The sequence below is a fragment of the Melanerpes formicivorus genome, unplaced genomic scaffold (genome assembly GCF_026170545.1).
Source record: "Melanerpes formicivorus ecotype bairdi unplaced genomic scaffold, bMelFor1.0.p_v2 SCAF_38, whole genome shotgun sequence".
Classification (NCBI taxonomy): domain Eukaryota; kingdom Metazoa; phylum Chordata; class Aves; order Piciformes; family Picidae; genus Melanerpes; species Melanerpes formicivorus.
In genome coordinates this window covers 3497473-3508733 of record NW_027142390.1, presented here as the reverse complement: position 1 = coordinate 3508733, position 11261 = coordinate 3497473, and the positions used below count along the sequence as shown (strand labels likewise).

Below are 11261 nucleotides of genomic sequence, written 5' to 3'. Positions count from 1 at the left end.
AAAAAATTGCCCATTACAACAGACAATGAAGATAAATGACACTCATCCATTAATGCATTCCCAACTACACCAGCATCGTGGTGAAAGGATTGGCTGTAGTACTGTCAAGACACTTGGGCATATACTGTTCAGCACCTTATTCATAAATACAGGAGGTACAGCTTTAGCACTACTGCAATGACACTCTGGACAGACAGGGCTCTGTTTCCTTGCCCTGCAAATCATACAAGGGCCACATGGGCACCTTGATGCTGGTATCTTTATATTCTCTATACTTCCTACATCCCCAAGAATTTATGCTATGAACAGTGCCTTATATCCTACCAGGTATTCCATTTTAAGTCTGCCTTCCTACCAAGATTTGTGGTTTGACTTCTTGCCTAGTGAAAGAGGGTTTGCAAAACAGTCATCAGCCTGTAAGAAAACAAAAGCAGAATAGAATAGAATAAACCAGGTTGGAAGAGACCTTCAAGATCATCGTGTCCAACCTATTATCCAACACCACCTAATCAACTAAACCATGCAACCAAGCACCCTAGCAAGTCCCCTCCTAAACACCTCCAATGATGGTGACTCCACCACCTCGCTGGGCAGCCCATTCCAATGGGCAATCACTCTCCCTGTGTAGAATTTCTTCCTAACCTCCAGCCTAAACCTCCTCTGGCACAGCTTGTGACTGAAGCCCCAAAGGCAGGCCTTCCCATTTTTATCTAAGTTCAAAACATTTAGGAAAATTTCTTTTGTTTATCAAAGGGGAGAAACTCTGAATGAGCAGTGGACAGAACTGTTCATACCAAACCACAGGAGGTGGATATCCTTCTCACTGGTGTCCACAGAGAGCAATGTACTTGCCTGGCAAGCAAAGCCATACCCCTGGGCTCTGGTATTCTGCTGTTGCATGTATGACTACTTCTTGCATCAGAAACAAAATACCACTAAATGGAAGAAATTTCATTGTCCTGACCTCATCAGTATTATTTTCAAAAGCTAAAGGCACAGCACACTATTAATATGGAGCCATAACCTCTTACTAGCACCTATACTCACCACTCAGAAGCTTGAAGGTCATGGTTCATGCCAGAGTGTTTTCTTTAGCAGATTTCAAAAGCACTGTGTTCTTCACCATGCATTTTTAGTCCATCCTACCTAAATATACATTTTAAATTCTTTTCTTAGAAACCAGTAATATCAGAGCATCATTACAAGAGATGTCACAGGAGTTGTTTAAAACTCCCACTCACATCCTGAAGATTGTGAAGAGGTTCAAACAAAAGGATCTGACCACACGTCTGAGACTGAATTAGCAATGTACATCATCTGCTACCCACAATATACTCCTGATGTCCATTACAAAACCATTTCCTTTCCATCTGCATGGATGGAAAGCTTATCAGGCTTGCTGATGATTCCATAGCAAATTGCTAGTGGCAAACTAACTTCTAGAACCCTTTCCACCACAGACACACAGAGAACCTGAACATCCCTATCTAAGCATGCATTTCCAAGTGTCTCTTCTGGCAATTCCACTGACACTCTATCCCCAGACTTTGACTTTAATAGCTTCAACCTCTTGCAGATACTAAAGCATGCTGTGCTTCAGTCTGTCATGTTCTTGATAATGGTTTAGAATATTACACTCTACTGCAGCCTGGGAAAGGGTTAGTCAGGAAATTATGTAAGAAATGAGCCTTATTTCCATACTGTAATTCTGGCAAGCCTTCAGATCTTCATGTCACTATTTGCATGTGATTATTGACAAAGAGAAGAGAGATCTTGTAACTATGACACTAAACAACGCAGTTAATTCCATTACAGAGCTAGAGAATACACAATTTGCATCAATACAGGCCCAAAATCTGAGGTGCCTTGGTAACCCAGAATGATAGAAAGTAAGAAATCCTTTTCATTATGTAACTCTAGATTTTTCACCAGACTATTGAGGACTGCTCTTGTCCTCACATATTGGTTTTTCAAATGTACTTTCAGTTACTCAAAGGAACATTTACATCAGCAAGATTAAACCTGTTGAGCCTGACTCAAAAAATTGGGCAATTTTAAACAACCTTTAGATCCTTGTATCTCATCACCACCACCCAAAAACTGTTTGCTTTTTGAAGACCATCATCAGCTGTGACTGCCAGCTGCAGGCTTGTATAATTGTTTCTTTTTAGGAATAAAATTGTTGGCTTTAAAGTGCCATTTACTGGTTTTGCTTCCCTAATGTGACATTATATATTCTTTCCTGTACCAAAAAGAAGTGGAGTGGTCTGGGGGTGTTACAGGCCACTCAAACTGAAATCTGCTCTGGTGGAATTGCTTCTGAATAGTTATGCAACAAATAATTGTAAATTTGACAATGGAAAATGCTGCCAAAGCAGTGAAAGCTATTCAAAACCTCAGATTTTGTTCTAAGCATATTACTAGCATCTCAGGCTATTTCCTGCTTTTTGTGTAGACAAATGCATGAAGATTCAGTCTGCAGATATCAAACTCCTTTACTTCACTTGGTCTTTCTACAACCTAGACAAAACTTTACATCATATGAGAGAGAGAATGCTAAACCATTCATTTAAAGGTAATTCCATTTGATCAGCTTAATAACACAGATGCACACAAGGAGGTTACAACCAAGCAGTGCAGTGGAAGAGACAAAAGCTCAAAACTCAGCTAAGAAATCAAGTCAGCTTGCTCTTCGCCAATACCATCATCACTGCTTTGTCCTGTAAATGCTAACAAAGCAACAAGCACAGCCCTGTTAAAAACAGCACCTATGTTAAGAGCAGACACAAGCTACTCAAACAGGCAAAGGCAAGTGCTCATTACTATTATGCTTTGCATTTCAAAAGGGAAAAAGGAGCTACTTCCCAATATTCAGTTTAAAAAACTAAGTTACCTCAAAAGTGACTCTGTGAAATGGACAACAGGACTCAACACTTCATTATATTGCAAAAGAGAAAGAAAGGTCTTGAAAACAAAGTGAGACTTATTGCATCTATCATTTTTAACAGAATGATGAGTCTATATTTAGAATAGCAGTCAGACCCTGGATTTCACAACCATATGTGGAAAACACGAAAATGAAAGCTGGATGGGATTGCCAAGGCTGTGTGGGGCCAAGAATTGCCTTTTTGTTTTGGTTTTTTTTTTAATTCACCCCAAAACACCAGTGGGGGGCAGGGAAACTGCACACAACCTTGCACTGCAACTACCGCTAAAGTAAATGTTGACTAGCAATATGCAAAAGCTGGCAGTGCCAGCCTGCTACAGAGTCCAAATTATGCTGACAGCACCAGAATAATTTGAGAACAGCCTCCAGTGTTACTGATCAATTTCTGCTAGTCTGTGAATAAATAGGAAATTTTGGTCTAATTATTCCAGTGCAGTTTGTAAGATGTACAGACAGTAGATGGAAGAGCAAAGCTTCCCAGGCTTCCCTTGGAATTGCATGAGAGAATTTTTTACAGTCAATAAGCAGCACGTGTTAGACAGAATTTTACTATGAGCAGCAGAAAACTTGCAACTATACTGTAAATAGATAAAAATGAATGGCCTAAATATGCATTGCTACCACTTTCTTTTCAACAGCAGAAAGGGACTTGCTCAGAGCCCTCAAAATACTACTTCATTATCTCCCTTTGTGAGACAAGATTACACGTAGTGAAAATTGGTGCAACTTAAAAAGCCAAACATTCTCAGTTTCAGCCCATCCAATTCTGGCATCTTGGCACTTGGTCCTTCCAATCCTTTGCAAGTTCTGAGCTTCATACTAATATTGAGTCGCAGTCAGAATCCTTGTATGAGACGAGCAAATGGAAATATGACAGCCAGGTGCAACAAATAGCACTGTGCTCAATCAGAGCACCTTATTACAGAGCTTCTCATTACATTTCCCTGTTTTTTTCAGCTTGGAGAGTGCAACTTAAGTTGCATATTCTCAATAAACATGCAATACAGTACACATCCACATAACTGACCATGATTTGCAAAATAAGTGACTTGTGGGGGGTGGGAGGAACAGAGCAAACCATTCCTCTGTAAGATTCAAAAAATCCTGGCATTTTTATTTGAAAACTATGCCACACAATTCCTAAACTTCCTTTTCACCCCAATTTTCTCAGATGCTTTGTCCTTCACAAGAATGTATTTGCCTCTGGGGAAAAAACAGTATTTCCAGTGTTCAAGCTTTACAACTGGACAAGACAGAAGAGGAAATCAAGCACACACAATTAAGTAAAACAGCAAGATGCATTTAGAGACCATGCAGAGAGCCTGAGAGTGAATGTCTTCCTTTTTAAAACAAAGGCATAGAGGTTTTAAGAGCCACACCTTGTCAGCTGTCATCTTTTTTGACACAGAAGGAGCATGCTGGCTCCTTATAAGGACGTCTCTATGATCCTTCCATTCTCTAAGGCAAAATATGAGAGGGTTCAAATGACTCATTATGGATCAAGAACTCACAGAACTCACTAACACTGCATCCCCAAGTGAAGAGTAAGCACACGTAGAACTCCTCAGAACACTCCCTTGGGAGGATATGTACTCCCATAGCAAACAAGAGGAAATTGGTAAACAGACTGAAAAGTCTTAGACTCTCAAAGGACAAAATATATGTTTTAGTTTACTGGTTTGCCTTCTCAGCAAACCAGCAAATCACAAGTTGTCCAGAACTAAAAGCAGCTCTGGCACAAAGTCATACTCCCACTACCTGGATGAGGGTGTAGTTGCTTAGTGATCTGCGTTCATACATCATTGAAGAAAGAGGGAACAAATCTGCACATGTCAGGATACACGCAGAGATTTCACAGCTAATATTCTTATATTCTCCTTCTCAAAATCACCCAAGACAGTCACATTTCAAAGATGACAGCTGTCTTCACTGATTTGTGGAATAACTACGTGTTAGCTCTGTCACATTATGAAGCATTAGAGGTTTTGTGAATACCTGCACAGAGAAAAGTACCTCCCATTTACTTAAGACACACCAATACAGGATGTTCTCCAAAGGAGTCCCTACATCAGGCATTATTTAATTCTGCCATTCTGAAGGCAAGGGCTTTAAGAGATGACATACTATATTCCTATACCTACATAAATGTGCCATTTATCTGGGTACTGGGTTTTGTTCCAGACTCTGTTGCTTGCCAGCTGTTATCCTGGGAGACAGGCAATGTAAATAATTAACAGGCAGCACGTTCTTCCAGCTGCTAATGCTGTAAAGTAATTTCTCAGAAGTTATCCCAGAATTAGGTTTAATACCAATTACTAAGCATTTGATAATAATGTGTGCTAAAAGACAACAGAACAAGCAGTGCACAGGAAGTGCTGATTTTTATCTTGCTGGCTTTCTGCCTCTATCAAATTTTTCAGCAGTGATGACAGCAGATTAAAAAGCTTTCTTTTTTCCCCCCCTTTTTCTGCAGACAGTAGTTTTCTAGCCCTCCTTCCTGCAGCTCTATCACTTTTCTGTTAGCAGTGACATGTTTTTGTTAGCCCTGGACTTCGGTGGCTACTGCCACAAGCTGAGTCACATTCAGGTGTGCCCTGCTGTTCAGAAACAGAGGAACTGTGGTTCCCTCTTAGGGCTAACCACACGGGCAGGCTGCTCTCCGCACAAACTGTCCGCATCCGGACGGGCAGACCAAAGAGACAATCATCAGTACACTCGGATCCATCCCATGTACACAGGCCAATTTTCACGAGCCACCACGTATTTCAGAGGTTGAATTCACAAGGGTTGTTTTTTAACTCTTAGCTGTCAGAACCAGCAGACCCTTCCCTGAGGTCCTCTCAACCCTACGATCTGCAGGAGTCCACTGTCAAGTCCCACAATGCAACACAAGTTACTTTAGCCCTTGCAAGAGCCAGTGGTTTCAGCTAGGCTTCTGAGCAGATGTTGATATGAGTGACACAAACTTACCCATGTCTGCAAAACCAAGCCTACCACAAACGTTTTTTCAACCATCAGGCACTCTACAAGGATCAGCATCTCATCACTTGCAGCTTGCCCAGGCTCTGGAATTAGTGGTGTAGCTTGATGAAAACTTTCTCTTTAAGAAAGAGATCGGTTCACAATTAAAACCTCATTTCTGAAATAGGAATTCAAAATTAGCATGTCTGTACAGGTTTTTTTAAACTGGATTACCCAGAAGTTGGAGCACATTCTAGTAATTTATGTAATTAACAGAGACACAGAGTTGGTTGGTTGTTTCTTAATTTAAAGAAATTAAAATTGCAGGCATATATACAGCCTCACATTTATCCAGTGACCCAAGCAATCACATTCACCCCTGTGGCCTTGTGGACTTCAACTTTTAAAGCTTGAAACTAATTCTAATCCAGTGACATACTATGTTGACTTAGTGGAGAGCACACTTAGTCCAGTCTCCTGCTAGTTCACCAAAACCACTCCAAGTTGGGTTTAATATCACAGTTGACACACTGACAAAGCCAAAAATACACATTAATTTGCAAGAGTTAAGTGCTGTGGATATAGCAGATCTTAAGAGCTGCAAGCACTCAGCAGTTGGATGCAATTCCTGGAAAAGCTTCAGGAAGCTTTTTCATTAACAGTGTTAAATCAGTAGGTATCATAACTTTTCAGTTACACAGTTAAGATTTTTCACTACCTGCAGAGGCTTCAAACATCTGGAAAACAGTTTAAATACAACTGAACTACCAGTTTTGACTATTAGAAGGTTACTATTTTGCTTATACAGGAACATGTGCATTGTGCTCCAAACATCTGCACTATTGGTGCAAAACCAGTCTGGAGACTGCATTGACCTCTCCTGAAGTTCAGTGTTGCATGATACTATACAGAAGTACTTTTCTGGGGCACCTGCTTACAGATGAGGTGTCTCAAGCCTGGAAAACTGTATACATTATTGTCACTAAAAAAGAAATAGTTTCAGTGGCAGGACAGATGTTTGCAGCTAATTTATTTCACATCACTGAGCATTTCTCAGAGGTCTCTCCCAAGTATTTTAAGAGTGATTCAGCAGAAATTCCAAAACAGTTCGTAGAAATTCTTTACCGTGTATGGACGTAAAAGCTTCTCCCCTTCTCCCTCCTTTTTTTTTTTTAATAGAGCAGGCTCTCCAAGTTACCAAATGAGTATAAGATTTCTGATGCAACTTGCAAATGGACTGTGTTGTAGGTTTGCAAATGACAGATTATTTCCATTTAGGCTTAGCAGTTCATCATTCAAGAAACAGCACTTACTGGTTAGAGAGAAGGCTGCGAGTCAAGACACCAGGCTTGCTTCCCAGCAGCATTCAAGACCTACGATATTCAAGCACTCTGCTATACACAAAATACTTCAGAAAGATAATAGAGCACAGGACAGAATATACTGCATACATATACAAAAATAAACCAGTTAGTAAAAATTTCTGAGACTCACAATAAAGTACTGAGAACTGAGTTATGCTGCTCTTCTATAAAACACTCATAAATATGCCTGGGGTTGTTTGGGGAAGAGGAAAGAGTTGTTGCTGAAAAAGCTCAGAGCACACAGCTCAAACCTTCACTGAGGGGTGAAGATGCAATTTCTTTTCAGGAAAATGATGAAGTGCCTGAATTAGTGACATTCTCACATATTTCATATGTTGCTGTTAAATACTTTAAGATGACACAAGATTTACTTTTAACCAACCTCCAGCCCTGATATTTCTGCAAGGTGTATAAAAACAGACTAAATTAAGTTAGTTATAGGAAAACTGGTTTGGTTTGGTTTGGTTTTTTAATAAAGAGTCTACTACAAATTAAAAACAAAACAAATAAAAACCCCACCAACAATCTACTTGTGGTTGTTACTGCCAGGGGAGTGATTTATTTAAAGAACTACCTGTGGAACACTCCTGTGAAAGGAACACTCCTGCCTATTCACAACCTGGATAATGGTATTTTGTCTTGAGCTGAGAAGGGATTAATGCCTCAAGCAATATTTTCACAAGCAACAGTTATGGATTTTAGTTGAAGTAACCCATACACAATATAGAACAAAGAGAAAATAACACATTTCTCTAAGTCCCTGGTTTTCCCACATCTAGACAGAGGTAGTAAATGAACAGACAGCCTTAAGGAACATAACAATCAATAGAAAATATCAACAGTGGATATTATTAAATGCTAGACTTTGGGACTGAGCATTGATTTTTATCAGACTGTATTACAGCTGCAGGCACAAGATTCACTACAAACTTCTGTTCTGTATTGATTTTGTTGAACAGCAATAAAGTGTTCAGTATTTAATGGCATGGAGTCCAAGCTGAAGTTCCTGTTTACTGAAGAGAGGTTTTAATCAACTGAGTCTTCCCATTACATGTTCTCATTCACTCTGTGTAACTGCCTTGCATAAAAACATAAAAGAATGATAATGTTATTTTGCCATCATTAACACCCCATGAAATTTCCTATGCTTACTAATTTAATAATATTTATAGATTTGGAGTACAAGGCATTAGAAGCAGTCTAAACATTCTGTCACAGATTTTCTGCATGACTGCTCATCTTTGTGACCCAGAACTACACAACTACAATGAAAGACAAATTGAACTAGTGCAAAGAAGAATCCCTTCAGTTACACAGCACTCTGACAATCAACTTGACCAACCACCACCACGAGGTACAATTAAGGTTCCTTTGCCATCTAGAGTTTAAATGACTACTATTGATCACATCTACAGCATCAAAGACAGTAAGCTCTTTCTGCAATGCAAATGAAGTACACTCTGCAAAGATTGTGAAATCACCACAATAAGTCCATCACAACACTGAAAAATTACTAACAATTATAGACTTGGCTGTATGTAAACTCTTCAAATTGTGACATGCAATTACACACACAGAAATTCATTCTGTTTTTATCTTTGGAACCTCTTCATGACGATGACTTCTGACAGAGCAAATTTGTTACTACCATAAGAGCAAAGTAATTAAAGCCTGAATCAGTGCTCATACATTTGCTTAATCTACAGCAAAAGTAAGAGAGAGGAGGAAGTTCTTCACCATGAGAGTGGTGAAGCCCTGGAATGGGTTGTCCAGGGAGGTGGTTGGGGCGCCGTCCCTGGAGGTGCTTAAGACCAGGCTGGATGAGGCTCTGGCCAGCCTGATCTAGTGTGGGGTGTCCCTGCCCATGGCAGGAGGGTTGGAACTAGATGATCCTTGTGGTCCCTTCCAACCCTGACTGATACTATGATATAAAGTACAATTACGTAGGGGGTTACATTTTGAGGAGATACTTAAATAATGAAGAATTTCAGTTGACAATGTGAAACAGTGGGAGCTACTGAAATCACTGTGTGAAAAGCAAGATGGAGAATGATTAAAGCATAAACAAGATGTGAGATTACTCATCACAACTAACATGAAGTAAACTATGATAAATCATGACACACTCGAAATGTTAAAAGGAAGGTAACCAAAGGCTCGCAGGCAACAGATAAAGTGTGTACAAACGTGAAGTTACAGCACAGTCTGAAGGAATTTAGAAACAAAGCTAAAAGTCAAACAGTTCTAAAACAGGAAAGCAGCTCCTGTTAAAATGGAAAGTAGGAAAATTAGCTAACTAGATTAGGTGTAATAGCTCTTCACACCTTCCCATTCAAAGGGCAGTTGGGATCACTTAAAAATAGCTGCTAAAAACCAGCAGTGGACTTTGGGTGGTTTTCAGTTGCACCAGTCTGAATGTTAGCACAAAGCAGGGAAAAAAAGGGGGGAAAAAAAGGACAACAGAAAATAAGACAACTGAAAGAAATTACCACATCAATAAGAAGGGCAAAGAATGGTCATCCCCTAACTTCACAACCTCTGAAGAGTTAGAGATGTGAAAAATAAGTAGCTAGGAGGTTCCTGGAAAAAAAACAACATCTAAGTGATAAACACTTTTTGATGCTGAGAGAACAAGAAAATTAACTAAAGCAGATGTAATACATTTCCCATTTAAAAATTCAATCCTGTTTTCCAACACTGTTAAAACTGTTTCACTCTTTGTCCTCTGAGAGGAACATTCTGTACGATATAAGTCATGAAGTATTCTTTGAAATTGTAGGTGGAGATATGAAGCAAAACAGAGCAAGTTTTGTACTGAGGCAAACTCCTACCCAGTGTTGTGCCTTAACTACCAGAACTTAGCACCTCCATAAACAAAGTTCAAAGGTTTAACAAAAGGCAATAACAAAAGTTATTTTACTGTGCTGAAATTACTGTCAATGGAGTTACAGTTAAAGCAGTGTTAAAGTGGAGTTAAGGCAGTGAAGACTATTACCAAGAACTGATACTTGCAATGTGCAAAAGAAAAGAAAGAATTTTTGCAAAACGATGACAAAAAGATGTCAAAGATGAGAAGGGAAGGCAAGAAATAGAGAGTTATTTGTTGCATTTCCAACTCTCCCCATTGAGCTCTGTGCTAACTGATGCCACGTACGTGGGGCTATTGATTCTGCTGATCAGCTGCAGGATAAAGTAGGGAACAGGTTTGTCAAGTCACCTGCAATGGCAAAGGCTAACAACTGAGAGCCAAGACAGGAGGTTATTCAATTCACAGCCACTTTCCTCAGCTTCTGTTGGATCAGAAACAGGGTAGGGAGCAGCAGGCCCAGCAATTGGCTGCAACAGTCTATAACCAGATAACCTCAGTAACGATCCTCCTTTGCAGATACCTGTCAATAGCTTCAAGAAACTTCAATTTGGTCATGAGTAGTGCCTGAGCAATTCTAGCCACTTGATATTTAGCTATACTTTATTTATTCTTCATCCAAGAGAGTTTGTCAAAATGCTTTATGAAGTAATGATCCAGTGACAACTTCAGGTTCCCACAGAAACCGGTATCAAGAACTTCAGCTGCCAAGGACTCTTTGGCTAACAAACATTGAGAGTAATTACTGTCTGGATGGGGTTATTGGTTCATTTAGTGACAAATAAATGTCTCTCTACGTCTAGGTTGTTTTCTCATTCACAATGAGACAATGGAAAACACTGAGAAAAGCTCAACCATGAAAAATGTGCAAGCCTATGAATTTAAGGGAGAGAAAACATGAAAGAGTATGAAGGAATATGAATACCTCCCCTGCTGCTCTTAGGTTTCTGTGCCTAAATACTGGAATGATAAATGTTATCTAAGCAAATTAAACTGATCAAACAGATTACCAAACAAATTACACCCTCACTCCACACAGCACACATACTCTTTCCCCACAGCCCTCACTCAAAAAGTGCTTCAATTTCAACTGCCACAATGAGAAAAAGAATTATTCTGCTCA

General features: G+C 39.6%; 1 long non-coding RNA gene across 4 annotated transcripts in view; it reads right to left on the bottom strand.

Moving 5' to 3' along the window:
* The window catches only part of LOC137450886 (uncharacterized), a 67756-nt gene that overhangs the window by 7522 nt on the left and 48973 nt on the right, over positions 1-11261 (bottom strand). Inside the window, exons 7-8 of one of the 4 annotated variants that reach the window (XR_010989674.1) lie at positions 1048-1146; positions 325-414 (exon numbers count right to left, since the gene is read on the bottom strand). The exons of the other annotated variants lie outside the window; for them this stretch is intronic. This is a non-coding gene — a long non-coding RNA (uncharacterized lncRNA). The remainder of the gene's footprint in view (positions 1-324; positions 415-1047; positions 1147-11261) is intronic. 4 annotated transcript variants of the gene reach the window in all.